Consider the following 21,557-nt stretch of genomic DNA (forward strand, 5'->3'; position numbering starts at 1 on the left):
ATCTCTACCGAATTGTGGAGTAAAAAAGGAAGTTGTTTTTGTTGAAAATGTGCAAGGGTAAAATACCCAATTTAGTCACTTTACTTTTAGGGTATTTATAAGATTAGTCCTTAAGCTTCAACTATAAATATTCTAACCCATTTAGCTTCAAAACCATCCCAAATCATTCTAGCTTTCTCCCAATACTAGAGAATTTAGATAGTTTCTTGAAAGTTGTTTTCTCATTTTTATCAAGAGAGAATTATCATTGTTTTCTCCTTGGTAGATCGAGAGAATTTGTAATTCCTATTTTCTCATAGTGAAATTCTTCTACAGTTGCCCGTGGTTTTTACCCTATATTATTTAGGGGTTTTCCACGTAAATTTTGTGTCTCTTTTATCTTCATTTTTTATTTTCTCAAATTATCAGTTACGATTTTGTTCTATCCAATAGCCGTCTTCCGCAACAGTTGCTAGGGTTACGCGTTAACTCGGTCTTTTTACTAATCTGAATTGGAATTGAAGTTGATGCAATGGATCAAAACTCAAATTGCAAGTGGCTTTGTGGTCCACGAAGAGAGCGTGCCTAACTTTGAATGTGACGCAGATTTTCAGTATCTAATTTTATGATATAAATTCAATGTTTAATTTTTATAATTTATCAAACAAAATATTTTATAAAAAAAATTCTTTTAGAAAATTAATTAAGCGCTTATATTCTTAAGAAAATGCAATGAGATAATAATATGGGTTGTCAAAACTTTGTTTTGCAAGTTAAAGATACGGAGATGGCTGGATTTGTTTCACATTTTCACAAACGTCTCACATTAATTTGTTCCATAGAGATGCTTATTGCTCGGCTACATATCTACATTTCATTACTTTCTTCCTTATACTTTATTTCGTTACTTATTCATTTAATTTTACCTTTTTACCCAAATTTATACCATTTAAATAAACAATATTTTTTAATTATTATAACTCGTTGACGTACTCAATTATTCAAATAAGTTTTTGGTACCATAAAATAAGTAAATTTAATTTAAAAAAATGTTTCCATCTAATCGAGGCTATAAAATTAGTTTAAATGTATTTTTTTCAATTTTCACTACTGAATCAAAATTATTAGTGAATATGTAAAAGAAAAGGAATGTCAAAGTTCATGCACCAAAACAGGTAGTGTAAGAAAAATAAAACAAAAAATATTTGAGTAGAGCGATAATATTATTAAAAAGATGATAAAAGAAAAATATATTTTATTTATTATTATTAAAAAGTTTATAAAAGAAAAATTGTAAATTAAAGTGGTTTGAAGTGGACAAGAAAGAGATGAAGAAAAAGGCTTATGATTCGAGTAAATGATCTTTATATACTTTATGTTTAACACAAACCCTGTATAGTTTAAGTATACCTTATCTCGATATATTATATGGCAAATAAATATTAATAAATCGATTGGGATTTATCAGTTAATAAATCAGATATTAGTGATTAAACAAAACTATCATCCTCCTATGTAGTATAGCTATGAGGGCTTCGCGAGTATGCACTTGCAGATGTGTCTGGGGACATCCGTTTATTGTGCTGATTGGAGAGGGTACAACACCCTTTTAACTCACGAGTGTATAGGAATTGACCAGTTCCCTTTGTCCTTAACCAACAATTTTTATAGGACAATGTCCAAGTTTGATAATCTTAACCAGATACAAACGTTATGAACTGAACGCAGGCTTAATTACTACAATGATAAAAAGAATCCATGAAATAATTTTTCGTTATCATAAGTTGGTATGATAAAGTTCATTCCTAATTAAAAAAAATGAATTCTTTACCAAATCATAATAAATTCTAAAATTTGTTCTCCAAAATATATGAAGAATTAATCAAATGCAAAACAGAGATATGAGTCTGCATTTCATTTGAAATTTTTGGTCCACCATTGCCAGCACACACACGCTATTATATATATTATATAGTTTAGTCATTTTCACATACCAAAAGGAGACGGTCGATATATTTTCAAGAGGGAAACTGTGTGTTTAATGAAGCCGTAGGGAAGAAGAAGTTAACCATGGGAAGACTTAGCTCTTTCTTCTTCTTCTTCTTTGTTTTCTTCATTAATGCAACATGTTGCAGAGGGAAATCACATCAACAGCAGCTTCCAAAGAAACACGTGCCTTTTTTTCATCTTCGGTGATTCATTTCTGGATGCTGGGAACAACTACATAAACATCTCCACTCTTGACCAAGCTAATTTCTGGCCTTAAGGTCACACTTATTTCAAGTTCCCTACTGAAGGTTCTCCGATGGCCGCTTGTTATCTGACTTTATAGGTCAGAATTCTGAATTCTCTGCTATTTCTTTCATTTTGTGTCTTCTTTTAAAAAAGGTCGGTTTAGTTAACCAACAGATATTCTTTTTTCCTAACATGATCTTCTTTCTTTTCTCATCTTAATTGTTTATATTTTCTTCATTTTAATAGATTATAGATTGTTTTTTTTTAAATTGTAGCTAAACGTGCAAAGTTACCATTGATTCCACCGTTTCTGCAACCGGGTTTTCGACAGTGCTACCATGGGGTAAATTTTGCTTCTTCTGGAGCTGGTGCTCTTGCTGAGACATTTCAAGGATTTGTATGTGTTATCTTCTTCCTTAAATTTCCTCCTTCTCATTCTTTATATATTCTGGACTTCTATTATTATTATTATTATTATCATATGATTTGAGTGTAAAGAAACTGTGAAAGTCCTGAACCTTGTGAACCTTACGGTGACGGTGAAATTTTCGCTTTAATTGGCTGGATGCAACTACTGGCTTTAGGGTCCACTAATGTATACATCATTCCATTTGTCAAACATCAACTGAGGCCTGAAACTTATTGGTATCTTTCCCAATTTAACTAAATACACCAATGAAATAAAAGTTGTTGCACGTATAATGGAAATGTCAACTCGGATATATTCGCAGACTAGCTTCCAGGCTCAATGACGTGTCAAACGAATAACCAATGAATTTTCTGGACAAAAAAGTTTATTGCAGGGTTGAGAATGTTTTTTTTGGGTAAATTTATTTACTCTATTCTCGCAATTTTCAGGCCATTGACCTTAAAACACTGCTATGCAACTACTGCAAAGTACAGAGTTGGTTTAGATATAAATTAGGGAATGATGAAGCCAAGGCAACGATATCAAGAGCTGTTTACTTGTTTAGCATCGGAAGCAATGATTACATGAGCCCTTTCTTGACCAATTCCCCTATCTTAAACAATTACAATGACTCCACATATGTTGGGATGGTGATCGGCAACCTTTCAACAGTCATTAATGTAAGTCATTCTTCTTTGTCTCCCAATTGGATACGATAAAATCGACACCTGTGAATAAAATTGTATGATTTTCTAGAATTTGTCTGAATTCAAAATGATATATGTTGTCATCTTTTAGAAGTGATTGTACGTGTTCAAACATCATGAAATGTTTGGTATTTGAATTGTCAGGAAATATATAGAAGACGAGGTCGGAAATTCACGTTCATCAACTTACCGGAATTAGGTTGTCTTCCGGGGATGAGGATAATCAAGTCCGGAAACAATGGAAGCTTCTTGGAAGAAGCACGGAGACTTGCAACATTGCATAACAAAGCTCTTTCGAAGCTCCTCTTTGAGTTGGAAAAACGACTGAAGGGTTTCAAGTACTCACTTTTTGACTTCAACAGTAGTCTCAGACAAAGAATGCAACATCCTTTTAAATATGGTACGTACAATACAAACACATGCAAACCTGTAGTACCCTAATTTTGTCCTAAAATAAAAGAAGGAACAAAATTCAGTGACCAAGCAAACAATTTACTCATTTGTAATAGTGGGGGCTTTAAAATTCAAAAAACAAGCAGTGTACACTGTACACCCCCCCCCCCGGGATTTTTAGAGACAGCAAACAGAAATAAAAAGCTCTCCTTCACGTTTTTCTCTTTTCCCTTTTTTATGCTTATTTTCTTTCTTTTTTTTTTAACATTAATATGTGAAATGTGGGAGGATGTTGGCCTTGGTCGCCGGTTTAGGGTGGTTCGAACGGTGATCGCCCCTTTTGGTGCTCTCGGTTTTTGTAGAAAAAAATAGTGTTTTTCTTCAAGCTAAGTTTTACTCTTCCATTTTTAGTATCGATATTTTTTAAATAAAAGAGTTAGGCAGTTCTTACTCGAGATGTAAGTCCTCACATGGGGTTTCTTCGACCTCTCTCCATTGTCGTTGGAGACCTCATAATCGGGGAGGAAAATAAAGTAGTTTCGGTGTCACCGGAGTTGAGAATGTTAAAACACATGTTCTATTTTGAGGAGTTTGGGGGCTTATTTTCGATCTTTTAGTTTCAGATTCGGGATCAAGGGAAGAAATAGGAGCGTTTTAGTTCTTTCGGGTGATCGGCCATGGCCATTTCGGCCGAAACTAGAGAGGAAGAGAGGAGAGTTTTAGGGGTTGGTTTTACTCCGGTTGTGTACTCCCTCGGTCACCCGTGTAGTAGCCGAAGTTTGGAAGGGCGTTAGCGGTCGTTTCTCGGCAGCCGTTCGGCCTTGCGAGGGGTTGAGGTGCAGCCGGCCACATGGAGAAGAAAGGCGATGGGAGTTCACGTGTTCCTTGGGGAAACATTCTGATTTAAGAAAAAAAGAGTAAATCACTTTTAGCCCCCCATATTTTAGCCTTTGTTGCAATTTGGTCACTCATTTCTTATTTATTTCGAAAGTGCATGTAGAGTTTACTATTTTTCTAATTTAGTCACTATTATACTATGTTATTTATTTCAAGCTAACTACTAACTTTTATTTTATCGCATATTAACCACTAACTTTTATTTTCTTGCATTCTAACCATTGGTTATTTATTTATTTAATGTTTATCATATTACTCGAAATTGTGGTGACCCGATCCGGGGTAAGACCCACATTATTATGGTTCGGACCCTGCTAACCACTAATCGCTAACATTCTAACATTTTGTTTTTTTTTTGTTCTTACTAACTTACTAACATTCTAACTTTTATTTTATTGTTTATACTAACATACTAACTTTTTTATTTTTATTTTTTATTGTTTTTACTAATTTATTAACATTTTATTTGTAACCCCTCTAGACCGATGGGGGTAGCCCGATCCGATCCGAGAAGTCACATTAGGGCCACCGGAGCGACCCACTGTAAAAATAGCGGAAATTTTAAAACTTTTATTGAAACATGTAACTTATAAAATCAGTTGTCACTATTTAAAAATAAAACAGATTTCCAGACTCGTATATAAATCAAAATACAATTACATGCCCCTAATCACATGTACCATACTCTGCAACAACGCCGGAAGAACTCCCTTACTGAAGTCGATAGATGCACTGGTACAATTCTTTTAACCTGAAAATGTGAGTAATAGAGTGAGCTTCGAAAAGCTCAGTAATACAGAACTACCAGATAATGCTGAAAAACGTGCAGATACAGATAAACATATTTTCCTTATTGGTTCAGATATTTACAGATTTTTACACTGAGCAGGGATCCTACTGATATTTCAGGTGCTAACGGACAATGAGCTTTCAGTTCAGATAAATAATTCGGATGATTGAGTTCAGGAATTCAGAATAGATTTTCTAGTGTGTTCCCGAAAAATTCAGTAAAAAGATACAGATCTTTTAAAACATATATATATATACCCCCATCCGTTCACATCATAAATGTGTAGGTTCCCCAGAACCATACACCCAACCGCACATGCCATTTAGACCCTGAGCACAAAGCCGAGGAGTCTGCAGATAATCTTCCTCCAACAATAAACCCCCAGATAAAACATTTCTCCGTCGGTAAACGGAGATATCAGAAATCAAAACATAATTCAGATCAGATATCAGAACAGAATCCGGGTTAGGAATCAGAACAGATTTCAGATCAGATGTCAAAACATAATTCAAATCAAAAGTCAGATAAAATATTCATATAAGTAAGGAACACACTAGAGTTTCCAAATATTATTTAGAGATACAGGATAATCTTATCGGGCAGAGAAACACAAATCTTTAGTTTAACGATAGAATGTTGAAATTTAGAATCACTATTGGAAGAGTTCATTAACTGACAGAATCATCAGTTATTCAGAATGTGAATTATCAGGATCATATCTTATTCGGACAGTTTTTCAGAAGTTGTACGTAATCAGAAGGGTATTCAGAATCCTTTGTATCCATGTCAATTGATCGGATAATCGAACAACTTTATAACGAAGATTCAGAACCTTAACAATTTATATCCACTGGTCAATTCATTTCCCTTCCAGGGTATTTACTTTTTAATACCACAAATTCTTGTTCATAGATCACCTTTAGAATCATCGCTGAATAGATCTTCCAATGATCTTTATTTCATTTCCAAGCTTCCACGATATCATGAAATACTGACGTGCTTGATTTGTAGTTCATGTTCCATAAGGACAGTACATCTTATAAACTCATCAGAATTTCCAGACTTATCCAATTCACTTACTTAATCCTCGATCATTGAGGTTACTTAGCTTATTTAGCAGTCAAATCCATTTCAGTTACTTCGGGGTTTTTCAGAGTAATTTAGACGTTACTGAATTTTAGATACATGTTGTACTTCCATTCCATTCGATTTGGTCTTCATGGTTGATTTGACTAACAAACGTCCAATTCATAGTACTGAATGCGATCTAGAGTTGAGTTGAGTTGAATACTTCCAAAATTATCATCGAGCCAAACTTAAGAAGACGAACACGCATTCCAGTAATATCTATGCCATTTAGGTATTGACATAGATTTAAGGTTGATCTACTCACTTAAGTTGTTTTCTATTACTTTTAAAGGTATGCCAATACCTATGTTTATTTGGATTCCTTAATTAATCCAAGGCATTTACTTGGTATAGGTCATGAGGGTATTTTGGTAATTTTGGTATTTAGTTTTATTCCATTCATTTCAGAGCTCGATGATATCCAATCATTCCTGAGCTTGGTGATAATCTTGGGTCATTTCCATTACAGGGGTATTTTGGTCATTTTATAGATCTACGGTATTTCAATCTTTTCCTTCCATCCGATCTTATTATTTAATTCAGTCATTTCATTTACTTCAGTCCTTTCGAACGTTTCTGACAGCAGAATACCCCCGATAAATTACTCTTCCAGTATTTACTCATTATTCGAATATTTTCAGGTCAAGTGTCTTCTCAGACTTTACAAACGGAATATCATAAATTTTCCTGCACTAAGTCGGGATCTTAACAATTAAATTCGTACTTAATCGAGTTAAGTACGAATCCTCTAAGTATTTTCTCATTCAGAGTCATCTCAGACTATTCTACCTCTTAAGGGCATTTCCGTAATTTCTTAACCAGATAAGTTTGATATTAGCTCTTAACGAAAATAATATAATTTAGAGATCCTATGATTAATTGCTTTCTTGAACAATCTCTGATCTTGAAATAATTCCCTTAACACACTTCTAGTATCTTGCATAAACCCTCTTGGGGTTAAAAACCGGTTATCCATAATGTCTACGTATAACTATCATTTCTTATGCACATCAATATTTTTATCAGATCAATATGTCTGTAAAATCCTCTTATCTAACTTCCATATTCCAATCTTGTCTTTTTATAACACAAGGGTATTTTCGTAATTTTACCCTACCGGAGTATTTTCATAAATTCACATCCAAATGCCTTTAACATTTAACCTTTGATGAAATAAATTATAAGTTACAGATCCAGGTTGATTTCTTTACCACTAAGCACATAACTTGTAATTTAATTCTAGCAATCCCTTAATTTCTTATAAAAGTCATCTGAACCATAATCAATTACTGAACCTTTTTACCGTATTCAGATCGAGTGTAGAACTTCATTAATTACACATATGAGACCAAACATTTCCATTCATGCATTTACCAATACCAACATGTTCTATAAAGCATAAAGAGGTAGTAAAGTATTACCTCGATTTCTGTGCAATACTGATCGACCATAAAAATTCCATTCGAACGCCTTTGATCTTCAATTCAACTTCCAATAATTCCTCAGATACATATCAACATAAATTATATCAGAAACGGAGCTTAATTACGATAATCGGATCGAATCGGGTGATAAATCAGTGAAAGACGGCTTACCGAGTTCGAATTTGGCGAAACGGACTTCGGATTTGGATTCAGGACGTTGAAAGCATAAAATATGACTTTTCAGAAATTTGGAATTTTCGGTCAAAATCAAAGTCAACGGGTTTGACTGACAATTTCGAGGCCTTCGGGTTCGAATTTCGAAAAACGGACAGCGGAATCGGATTTGGAACGTCGAAAAATGTCAGGATAGGTATACTCGGTCGAAGTCAAAGGTCGTTTAATGCCCGATCAAAGCCAGTCAAAGTTTTGGTCAACAGTGGTCAACTTCGGTCAACGGTCAACGGGTCAACGGTCAACGGGTCGGGTCAACGGGTCGGGTCGGGTCAACGGGTCGGGTAAACGGGTCGGGTCGGGTCAACGGGTCGGGTCGGGTTGTGACCGGTCAAACCGGTCAAAACAGTTCCAAAACCGGTCAAACCGGTCACTTTTCCCTTCCCCACGCGCAGTGGCGGCGCGTGGGGGCGCGTGAACAGTGATAAAATCCCGAAAAAATTTCTAAAAATTATTTTGAGCGATTTCGAGATACTTACAAAGCTCGGTTCACAATTTTGAACGGCGGAGAGCTCGATTTCAACAAATCGGAAAGTTTGACCGGTTCACCTCCCAACGCGCCGCCGCCGCCGGAGAAAAAGGAGAACACCGGTGGACTCGGAACGGTACAAGGAACACGATGGTGCGGGAGGTGTCGTAAACGGATGACCCGATCGTCGTGAATCGATGAAAAACCAACTAAAACCGAGTTATTACCGACGATACTTCCGACTGAAATTCACTACGAACGGTGATGATTCACGACGAAAGGTTTGAGGGGTTTTGTTCCTCGGTTGACAACGAACACGATGGTTGTTTCGGCTTGTCGTTTGGAGGTCGGACGGCGAGTAGATCGGAGTTGGAAGTAGGGAGAACGGGAGAGGAAAACTGGAAAATTTTCCAGAAACATACGGGAGTCTGGGGGGTTTATAACATCTCATAATTAAAAATGGTTAAACCAAGAGTTTAGCCACTGAACTTCCTGCACTTCATAAAACGGTCTGCCAACTTTAAAACTTTACAATTTAATCCCCAATGTTTCTTTCAAAATATCAATTAAATCCGCCACTTTATAATTTCTTAATTTTAGCCCCTAAATTGGGGTGTTACAATTCTCCCCTCCTTAAAAGAATTTCGTCCTCGAAATTCATTCATGTCACATAATTGTAGAAATGAAACTTTCATCAACTCTTCCATATCTTCGAGTAGCTTTTTATAGAAATACGGATTCTCCACTAATCCTTAACCAGTTGAGTATACATTCTTATCAGAACTCTTCCTCATTTCAATAAAAGAATCTGAACGAAAATTTTCTCGAGTAATCAATCTCTTCAGAATTCTCCCTCAGTCCAAGTAAGTAATCAAAACAACTTTATCCTTGTGAAATCAATTCAGCCTTGGTTACGTGAATAGGCTCGTAGAGCAGCAACATATCTCAATTTTATTTCTGGAGTCGAGTCAGAATTTCTCAGATAAATAACTCTCACATGGCTAAGGTACTTTACTGCGTTAAGACAGATGTTACTGGTATTCCTTTTTGTACAAGTATAGCCTTAACGGATAGAAACTTCGGTTTATTCGTTACAGATAAGGACTCAGCCCTGGAGTTCCGGCTCAGAGAGGTATGATTGCAGTCTAGGGGCATGTACTGATCAGACATATTTTGACATTCGACCGGCCGGTCTAACTTGAAAATTTTTGACTCAAACCATAGCTCTGATACCACTAAATGTAACCCCTCTAGACCGATGGGGGTAGCCCGATCCGATCCGAGAAGTCACATTAGGGCCACCGGAGTGACCCACTGTAAAAATAGCGGAAATTTTAAAACTTTTATTGAAACATGTAACTTATAAAATCAGTTGTCACTATTTAAAAATAAAACAGATTTCCAGACTCGTATATAAATCAAAATACAATTACATGCCCCCTAATCACATGTACCATACTCTGCAACAACGCCGGAAGAACTCCCTTACTGAAGTCGATAGATGCACTGGTACAATTCTTTTAACCTGAAAATGTGAGTAATAGAGTGAGCTTCGAAAAGCTCAGTAATACAGAACTACCAGATAATGCTGAAAAACGTGCAGATACAGATAAACATATTTTCCTTATTGGTTCAGATATTTACAGATTTTTACACTGAGCAGGGATCCTACTGATATTTCAGGTGCTAACGGACAATGAGCTTTCAGTTCAGATAAATAATTCGGATGATTGAGTTCAGGAATTCAGAATAGATTTTCTAGTGTGTTCCCGAAAAATTCAGTAAAAAGATACAGATCTTTTAAAACATATATATATATACCCCCATCCGTTCACATCATAAATGTGTAGGTTCCCCAGAACCATACACCCAACCGCACATGCCATTTAGACCCTGAGCACAAAGCCGAGGAGTCTGCAGATAATCTTCCTCCAACAATAAACCCCCAGATAAAACATTTCTCCGTCGGTAAACGGAGATATCAGAAATCAAAACATAATTCAGATCAGATATCAGAACAGAATCCGGGTTAGGAATCAGAACAGATTTCAGATCAGATGTCAAAACATAATTCAAATCAGAAGTCAGATAAAATATTCATATAAGTAAGGAACACACTAGAGTTTCCAAATATTATTTAGAGATACAGGATAATCTTATCGGGCAGAGAAACACAAATCTTTAGTTTAACGATAGAATGTTGAAATTTAGAATCACTATTGGAAGAGTTCATTAACTGACAGAATCATCAGTTATTCAGAATGTGAATTATCAGGATCATATCTTATTCGGACAGTTTTTCAGAAGTTGTACGTAATCAGAAGGGTATTCAGAATCCTTTGTATCCATGTCAATTGATCGGATAATCGAACAACTTTATAACGAAGATTCAGAACCTTAACAATTTATATCCACTGGTCAATTCATTTCCCTTCCAGGGTATTTACTTTTTAATACCACAAATTCTTGTTCATAGATCACCTTCAGAATCATCGCTGAATAGATCTTCCAATGATCTTTATTTCATTTCCAAGCTTCCACGATATCATGAAATACTGACGTTCTTGATTTGTAGTTCATGTTCCATAAGGACAGTACATCTTATAAACTCATCAGAATTTCCAGACTTATCCAATTCACTTACTTAATCCTCGATCATTGAGGTTACTTAGCTTATTTAGCAGTCAAATCCATTTCAGTTACTTCGGGGTTTTTCAGAGTAATTTAGACGTTACTGAATTTTAGATACATGTTGTACTTCCATTCCATTCGATTTGGTCTTCATGGTTGATTTGACTAACAAACGTCCAATTCATAGTACTGAATGCGATCTAGAGTTGAGTTGAGTTGAATACTTCCAAAATTATCATCGAGCCAAACTTAAGAAGACGAACACGCATTCCAGTAATATCTATGCCATTTAGGTATTGACATAGATTTAAGGTTGATCTACTCACTTAAGTTGTTTTCTATTACTTTTAAAGGTATGCCAATACCTATGTTTATTTGGATTCCTTAATTAATCCAAGGCATTTACTTGGTATAGGTCATGAGGGTATTTTGGTAATTTTGGTATTTAGTTTTATTCCATTCATTTCAGAGCTCGATGATATCCAATCATTCCTGAGCTTGGTGATAATCTTGGGTCATTTCCATTACAGGGGTATTTTGGTCATTTTACAGATCTACGGTATTTCAATCTTTTCCTTCCATCCGATCTTATTATTTAATTCAGTCATTTCATTTACTTCAGTCCTTTCGAACAATTCTGACAGCAGAATACCCCCGATAAATTACTCTTCCAGTATTTACTCATTATTCGAATATTTTCAGGTCAAGTGTCTTCTCAGACTTTACAAACGGAATATCATAAATTTTCCTGCACTAAGTCGGGATCTTAACAATTAAATTCGTACTTAATCGAGTTAAGTACGAATCCTCTAAGTATTTTCTCATTCAGAGTCATCTCAGACTATTCTACCTCTTAAGGGCATTTCCGTAATTTCTTAACCAGATAAGTTTGATATTAGCTCTTAACGAAAATAATATAATTTAGAGATCCTATGATTAATTGCTTTCTTGAACAATCTCTGATCTTGAAATAATTCCCTTAACACACTTCTAGTATCTTGCATAAACCCTCTTGGGGTTAAAAACCGGTTATCCATAATGTCTACGTATAACTATCATTTCTTATGCACATCAATATTTTTATCAGATCAATATGTCTGTAAAATCCTCTTATCTAACTTCCATATTCCAATCTTGTCTTTTTATAACACAAGGGTATTTTCGTAATTTTACCCTACCGGAGTATTTTCATAAATTCACATCCAAATGCCTTTAACATTTAACCTTTGATGAAATAAATTATAAGTTACAGATCCAGGTTGATTTCTTTACCACTAAGCACATAACTTGTAATTTAATTCTAGCAATCCCTTAATTTCTTATAAAAGTCATCTGAACCATAATCAATTACTGAACCTTTTTACCGTATTCAGATCGAGTGTAGAACTTCATTAATTACACATATGAGACCAAACATTTCCATTCATGCATTTACCAATACCAACATGTTCTATAAAGCATAAAGAGGTAGTAAAGTATTACCTCGATTTCTGTGCAATACTGATCGACCATAAAAATTCCATTCGAACGCCTTTGATCTTCAATTCAACTTCCAATAATTCCTCAGATACATATCAACATAAATTATATCAGAAACGGAGCTTAATTACGATAATCGGATCGAATCGGGTGATAAATCAGTGAAAGACGGCTTACCGAGTTCGAATTTGGCGAAACGGACTTCGGATTTGGATTCAGGACGTTGAAAGCATAAAATATGACTTTTCAGAAATTTGGAATTTTCGGTCAAAATCAAAGTCAACGGGTTTGACTGACAATTTCAAGGCCTTCGGGTTCGAATTTCGAAAAACGGACAGCGGAATCGGATTTGGAACGTCGAAAAATGTCAGGATAGGTATACTCGGTCGAAGTCAAAGGTCGTTTAATGCCCGATCAAAGCCAGTCAAAGTTTTGGTCAACAGTGGTCAACTTCGGTCAACGGTCAACGGGTCAACGGTCAACGGGTCGGGTCAACGGGTCGGGTCGGGTCAACGGGTCGGGTAAACGGGTCGGGTCGGGTCAACGGGTCGGGTCGGGTTGTGACCGGTCAAACCGGTCAAAACAGTTCCAAAACCGGTCAAACCGGTCACTTTTCCCTTCCCCACGCGCAGTGGCGGCGCGTGGGGGCGCGTGAACAGTGATAAAATCCCGAAAAAATTTCTAAAAATTATTTTGAGCGATTTCGAGATACTTAAAAAGCTCGGTTCACAATTTTGAACGGCGGAGAGCTCGATTTCAACAAATCGGAAAGTTTGACCGGTTCACCTCCCAACGCGCCGCCGCCGTCGGAGAAAAAGGAGAACACCGGTGGACTCGGAACGGCACAAGGAACACGATGGTGTGGGAGGTGTCGTAAACGGATGACCCGATCGTCGTGAATCGATGAAAAACCAACTAAAATCGAGTTATTACCGACGATACTTCCGACTGAAATTCACGACGAACGGTGATGATTCACGACGAAAGGTTTGAGGGGTTTTGTTCCTCGGTTGACAACGAACACGATGGTTGTTTCGGCTTGTCGTTTGGAGGTCGGACGGCGAGTAGATCGGAGTTGGAAGTAGGGAGAACGGGAGAGGAAAACTGGAAAATTTTCCAGAAACATACGGGAGTCTGGGGGGTTTATAACATCTCATAATTAAAAATGGTTAAACCAAGAGTTTAGCCACTGAACTTCCTGTACTTCATAAAACGGTCTGCCAACTTTAAAACTTTACAATTTAATCCCCAATGTTTCTTTCAAAATATCAATTAAATCCGCCACTTTATAATTTCTTAATTTTAGCCCCTAAATTGGGGTGTTACATTATTTTATTACACAAACTAACCCCCTAACTTTTAAATTTATGCAATTTATTTTTGATTTTATTTTATTTGATTTGATTTTATTTATTTTGCAGCATTTTATTTTTTTACTCCTTAATTTTCCAACATTTTATTTCAGTCCTTTTTATTTCCAGCACTTAGTGTAACACCCCAATTTAGGGGCTAAAATTAAGAAATTATAAAGTGGCGGATTTAATTGATATTTTGAAAGAAACATTGGGGATTAAATTGTAAAGTTTTAAAGTTGGCAGACCATTTTATAACGTGTAGGAAATTTAGTGGCTAAACCCATGATTTAACCATTTCTTATATATGATGAATTATAAGATCCTTCCCGTGCGCAGGTTTCATATTTTCCAGATTTCCCTTCTCCAACAACCCAACTTCCAACTCTGATCTACTCGCCATCCGACCTCCAAACGACGAGCCGAAACCACCATCGTGTTCGTTGTCAATCGAGGAACAAAACCCTTCAAACCTTTCGTCGTGAATCATCGCCGTTCGTCGTGAATTTTAGTCGGAAGTATCGTCGGTAATAACTCGGTTTTAGTTGGTTTTTCATCGATTCACGACGATCGGGTCATCTGTTTACGACACCTCCCGCACCATCGTGTTCGTTGCATCGTTCCGAGTTTGCCGGTGGTATCCTTGGTCTCCGTCGACGGCGGCGCGTGAGGAGGTGAAGCGATCAAAGTTTTCGATTTGTTGAAATCGAGCTCTCCGCCGTTCAAAATTGTGAATCGAGCTTTGTAAGTATCTCGAAATCGCTCAAAATAATTTTTAGAAATTTTTCCGGGATTTTAGCACTGTTCACGCACCCTCACGCGCCGCCACTGCGCGTGTGGAAGAAAAAAATGACTGGTTTGACCGGTTTTGGTGCATAGTTGATCGGTTTGACCGGTCACAACCCGACCCGACCCGTTTACCCGACCCGTTGACCCGACCTGACCCGACATGTTGACTCGACCCGTTGACCCGTTGACCGTCGTTGACCACTGTTGACCAAAACTTTGACTGGCTTTGATCGGGCATTAAACGACCTTTGACTTTGACCGAGTATACTTATCCTGACATTGTTCGACATTCCAAATCCGATTCCGCGTCCGTTTTTCGAAATTCGAACCCGAATGCCTCGAAATTGCCAGTCAAACCCGTTGACTTTGATTTTGACCGAAAATTCCAAATTTCCGAAAAGTCACATTTTATGCTTTCGACGTCCTGAATCCGAATCCGAAGTCCGTTTTGCCAAATTTGAACCCGATAAGTAGTCTTTCACTGATTTATCACCCGATTTGATCTGTTTATCGCAATTAAGCTCCGTTTCTGATATAATTTATGTTGATATGTATCTGAGGAATTATTTGAAGTTGAATTGAAGATCAAAGGCATTCGAATGGAATTTTTATGGTCGATCGGTATTGCACGGAAATCGAGGTAATACTTTACTACCTCTTTATGCTTTATGGAACATGTTGATATTGGTAAATGCATGAATAAGATAATGTTGGTCACTTTTGTGGAGTTGAATAATTTATTCACTCGATATGAATGTGGTAGAAATTCTGTAACTGAATACGGATCGAATGACTAAGATAAGAGATTGATAATTGTTAGAATTAAATTACAAGTTTGTGATTGGTGATAAAGAAATCAGCTCTGGATTTGTAACTTATATTTTATATCATCAAGGGTTAAATGTTAAAGATACTTAGATGAAAAAATTATGAGAAATCTCCGATATGGTAAAATTACGAAATTACCCTTATATTGGAAAATGATAAGAATTGCCCTGGAAGTTGGTTAATAACTCTGAAAAGACATATTGATCCGATATAACTACTGATGTGCATAAGAAATGTTAGTTTTATTTGGAAATTATGGATAACCGGTTTTAATCCTATGAGAGTTTGTGAAGGAATCATTTCAAAATCAAAGAATGTTCGGGAAAGCAATTGATCATAGGATCTCTAAATTATAATTATTTTCGTTAAGTGCTAATATTGAAATTATCTAGTTAAGAAATTACGAAAATGCCCTTGAGAGATAAAATAGTCTGATTTGACCCTGAATGAGAGAGTACTTTGAGGATTTGTACTTAACTTGATTAAGTACGAATTTAATTGTTAAGATCCTGTCTTTGTACAGAAAAATTTATAATATTCCGTTTGTAAAATCTGAGAAGACACTTGACTCGAAAATATTCGAATAAGGAGTAAATACTTGAAGAGTAATTTATCGAAGGTATTCTGCTGACAGAATTGTTCGAAAGGACTGAAGTAAATGATAAGATTGAATTAAATAATAAGACCGGATGGAAGGAAATGATTGAAATATTCTAGAATTATAAAATGACCAAATTACCCCTGGAATGGAAATGACTCAAGAATGTCACCAAGCTCATGAATGAATGGATATACTCAAGCTTTGAAATGAATAGAAAAAAATGTTAAGCACCAAAATGACCAAAATGCCCTTATGACCTAGAATAAGTAAATGTATTGGATTAATTAAGAAATCCAAATAAACATGGATGTTGTGCTACCAGTAAAAGTTGTGGAACGCAACTTAAGTGATTAACCAACGTTAGTACTATATCATTACCTGAATGATATAAGTATCACTTGAATGTTTGTTCATCTTCTCAAATTTGAATCGATGATAATTCTGGAAGTACTTGGCGCAGCTCAACTCTAGAGCGCATACAGTACTAATAAGTGGGTAGTCGTTAGTCAAATCAACCACGAATACCAGAATGACTTTATTATATTAATAAGTTGAAATGAAATGAAGTACAACGTGTATTTGAAATTCAGAAACGTCTGAATTATTCTGGAAAACTTTAAAGTAATCGGGATAGACTTGCTTACCAAACGAACTAAGTAACATCAATGACTAAGGATTAAATAGATGATTTGATGAGTTTGGAAACACTGTTGAACTTACATGATGAATTGTCATTATGGGTTATGAGCCATGGATCAAGTACGTCAGCATTTCCTGATATTGTTGAAACGTGGAAATGAAATAAAGACCGTTAGAAGATTTATTCAGTGATGATTATGGGGATGATCTATGGATCTGCACTATGGTATTAAAGAGTGAATACACTGGAAGGATAATGAATTGACTTGTTGACATGCATCAGTTTGAGAGTTGTGTAACTCGAGTTGTTTGATAATATGATCGATAGTCGTAGATTGTAAATGACTTGAATCTTCGATTCTATATTTCATCTAAAATCACTTCGGTCATGTTTGAAAAAAAAACAAGTAACGCAGATGGAAAAGATTCTGAATATCTCATTTGGTTCAATTGGGTTGAAATCCTATGAATTTAAAGTATATTCCTGAATACCCCTGATTGTTTGGGTAATGGAATCACTCGCAGTAAATCTGAATTTAGAATTATTATGTATAAAGGTTCCTGAACGTTTTCCTAAAGCACACAAAAATATAGTGGGATTCTAATGTATCAACATTAAATGTCTGGCTAGATCGGTTAGTAATCGATTCTCCTCAATAGGACCTTGTTTCAAGAATTCGATCAAATTTCATAAGTTTCATGTTATCCAAAATGATAACTACAATGGCCTCTGGAAATACTTGGATTCTCTAGTGTGTTCCCTATTTATTACTGAACTGTTTTATTGGTTTTAATATGTGGTACACCGAATTCATTGGTTATTGTTTTATGGATGCACCAATTTAATGTGACAATTTATGGAATATGGCTGCTATCAAATTTTTGTTTTGAAATGGTATATGATTACCATGTTTTTGGATTTATGGAATTTATGTCACGGTGCAATTAAATTTTGGAATTGAATTACGATGGAATAGCTCTGATAAAGCTAAATGGGCCTAATGTGACTCTTGAGGGCCCCAAGATGTTTCATTAGGTCGGCTTTCCTTTGCTGTGTGCTTAGGGTAAGCTATATGGACTTATTGACTTGGGCTTAAGGATATAAGCTTCATAGCCTATCCTTAAGTCGGCTTTCTTTTTGCTATGTGCATAAAGTAAGCTATATGAAAAATAATTTTTGGGAACTACTGATGGTGTACCAGAAAAGGGTTTAAACTATGATTTTCAAAAGTTAAACTCTTTTACGAAATTGTGAGATTTACTGGACTATGATTTGTACCTATTATGATTTTATTATACTATTGGAACACACTAGACATCCTATTCGATCTCCTGAAAATGTCATACTTTGAAAGGTTTATTATGAACTGAGATTCATGGCTTCTACTCGATGAACTTCTAAGGGAACCCCAAATTATTCTGCAAGCTGGTGTACGTATGATTCAATAAGGAAATTATATGGCTTTCCATTTATCTACATGTCATGTAGCATCATCTGGTAGTTCTGTATTACTGAGCTTTCCAAAGCTCACTCTATTACTCACCTTTTCAGGTTAAAATAATTGTACCAGTGCATCTATCGACTTCAGTAAGGGAGTTCTTCCGGCGTGGTTGCAAAGTATGGTACTTGTGATTATGGGGCATGTAATTGTATTTTGATTTATATACGAGTTTGGAAATATGTTTTATTTTTAAATAGTGATAAATGATTTTATAAGTTTACATGTTCTGATAAAAAGTTTTAAAATTTCCGCTATTTTTACGGTGGGTCGCTACGGTGGCCCTAATGTGACTTCCCGAATCGGATCGGGCTACCCGCATCGGTTTGGGGTGTTACATTTAGTTTTTAGTATTTGCACTTAGGCATCTTAACTTATTATTTCATTTTATTTTAGCCATTGATCTTGCTTGTTATATATTTATATTTATGTTTTAGCCTTATTTATTCACACTCTTGTTTGTATGGTATTTTAAGTCTTGGTGGTTGATTTAGGAAGCTTGTATATTGTCCCTTATTTATGTGCATATTTGGATTATCATTTACACCCTTTTTATAAATCATCATTGTTTTCTAATATATGAAAATGAGAAAATTTTATTGTGAGAGAAATCTACGAAGACATCTCTCAACTACAAGAGAATGAATCTTTTCGAGGAATTTTCGCGTAAGTGTTTTTGTGTTCGATAGTTTTTCTTCGCCTTACGTTATTTATTTCGAATTTTGTTCACCTTTCTTCAATTTTATTTTGTTTCATTTTAGTTCATTTCGTTTTTATGAAAAATGTGAAATAGTGTTTTTTTGTTAGTAGAATCTATGGGAATGCCTCCTAAGTACAAAAGAAGTGAATTCCCTATGATTGTTCACACAAATAGATATTCTTTATCCGAACATTTCTACAATTTAATATAATATTATACGTTTTTAAACTATATCACCCATAAAATTAAAGAAACACTGTTTTGTGAGGGGAATCTATGAAAAAATCTCCTAACTATAAAAGAAGTGTATTTTCAATGATTGTTCGTACAAAATGATGCATTTTTCTCTTAATAAAATAATTATAATTTTTTGATTAAATAAATAGCCTTATTCTATAAAATATATTTTGGGCTCTTTAATCTTTTTGTTACCAATTACATTTATTATTTGTCATCAAATTTTTATTTCCTTATTTACAAAAGCAACATTGTTTTAGTTTTTTTTAAATCGACATCTTTTAAGTAAATTCAAATAAATAGAATGATCGTAATTTAAATATATTTTCGAGTTTGTAATTTCCCAACATTTAAACATCATATAATTGTTTAGGTACCAAACTTGGGCGTTGTGGAAGTGCTTATCATTCCTCACACGTAATCGACTCCTGAACTCTTAAAAATGAATTTTTAGTAAAACGCAAACCATTTTTTTCCTTTTTTAATAACTTTTCTTAACTCATTAAAATGGTGTTTAATGTTTCCAACCTACTTAACTTAAAGATTGGTGTTGACTCCAAAATCAAATTGTTTTCAAAATTATATTTCATCGTCTTCCTCAAATTGAAAGTTTTAAATCTAACGGATCCATGGATACGTTATGACAAAACTAAAAGAAAACGAATTGCTCATTACAAACTATTGGTTTTACCCTAAACTTGAAATGAACTTGACCATAAAGGGACCCTTAATTAACATACATCTATGGTTTTCATAATTATATAGTTTTTAAGTTTTAACCTTGTGTAAACAAATTTAAAAAGGAATTGATTAACATTGATTATTGTCACCTAAAAGAAGATACGATGATTGGTAAAAAGGCATTATTTAGCATCGTTTTTGAAACCTAGAGATCTTGCAAAGAGCTTATATATAAATCAAAGCTTAAGGGGTAAATCATGATTTGGTAGCCTTTTTGAAAAGTTCATTATTACTATAAACAGACAAGTAAAACTTTTATTATTATGATAATAAAATTTGGACTGCATGCATTCCACAAAATGTGTAATGGAATTATATGTTAGTTTCCCGAGAAATATTTTATTTCGGAGTGAAAAGAAATATAGGAAATTGCAATTAACATTGGGTGGTTTGATCAAAGGTTTCAAGGAAGGGAAGACAGCAAGTTGTGGAAGTGGGGAATATAGAGGAGTATTCAGCTGTGGGGGGAAAAGGCGAGGAAAGGAGTTTCAACTTTGTAAGAATCCTAAAGAGTATGTGTTTTGGGACTCTTTTCATCTCACTGAAAGGATTTACAAACAATTGGCACATCAAATGTGGGGTGGGAAGACAACAAGCAATGCTCGTAATGATGTTGGACCTTATAATATGAAGAAATTATTTCAAATTCATTAATGCAAATTTTGGATATTGGGTTCATTTTATTAAATAAAATAGTCATTTTGGTCAGAATTCTTTTGACCTTTTTTCGTTAAATTAATTTCTTTTTATCAATTGATTGATTTGAAGAAAAGATGATTAAGATTTGAGATAGAGTTTTCTAATATTCCAAAAATAAAATTATTTTTTATCAACTAAAAGGGGTCATATATGTATATGATAAAGTTGAGATTCATATATTGCTTACTATACTGCTTACAGTTAAATGTAATATTTTTATAGTCAAGGAGGGACATGATTTGAATCTAAGATAAAAGGTATTAATGTGACTTAATTATTAGAATAATAATATTATTAGCACTCACATCTAAATACTTAATGATAAATATTAATAACAGAATAATTGATTATTATTATTTCATACGCTTGTGGTAGAATAAAAAATCACAAATAAAATTTATAGTATTAACAAGTGTTTTTTATTTATTTTAAAAAAGAAAATGTTATAATTCCACTAAATACATAGAATAATTAAATATATAGGTTATGGCAAAATAATGGGAGAGGGGAATTGTGTTGCAAAGTCTGGAAAGATAAGAAGAGCATTGATGATAGATATAATTGTGAATAGGTGCTGACGCCAGATTCGTGTCCAAAGAGGTTCCGAGTAAGAGTAGTGGTGAAGGGCAACATGTTGAGGGGCTTGTGATTGAGAATGGGTTCAAGGATTGGATTTAGATGTTGATGGCCCAATTGTTTT

The 21,557-nt window shown here is 34.9% G+C and overlaps 1 pseudogene; it reads left to right on the forward strand.

Moving 5' to 3' along the window:
• Window positions 1-2,018: 2,018 nt before the first annotated feature.
• Window positions 2,019-20,821, forward strand: LOC120196242 (annotated as a pseudogene).
• The last annotated feature ends 736 nt before the right edge of the window (window positions 20,822-21,557 follow it).

Source organism: Hibiscus syriacus, unplaced genomic scaffold, assembly GCF_006381635.1.
Source record: "Hibiscus syriacus cultivar Baekdansim isolate YM2019G1 unplaced genomic scaffold, ASM638163v2 tig00117032_pilon, whole genome shotgun sequence".
NCBI lineage: Eukaryota > Viridiplantae > Streptophyta > Magnoliopsida > Malvales > Malvaceae > Hibiscus > Hibiscus syriacus.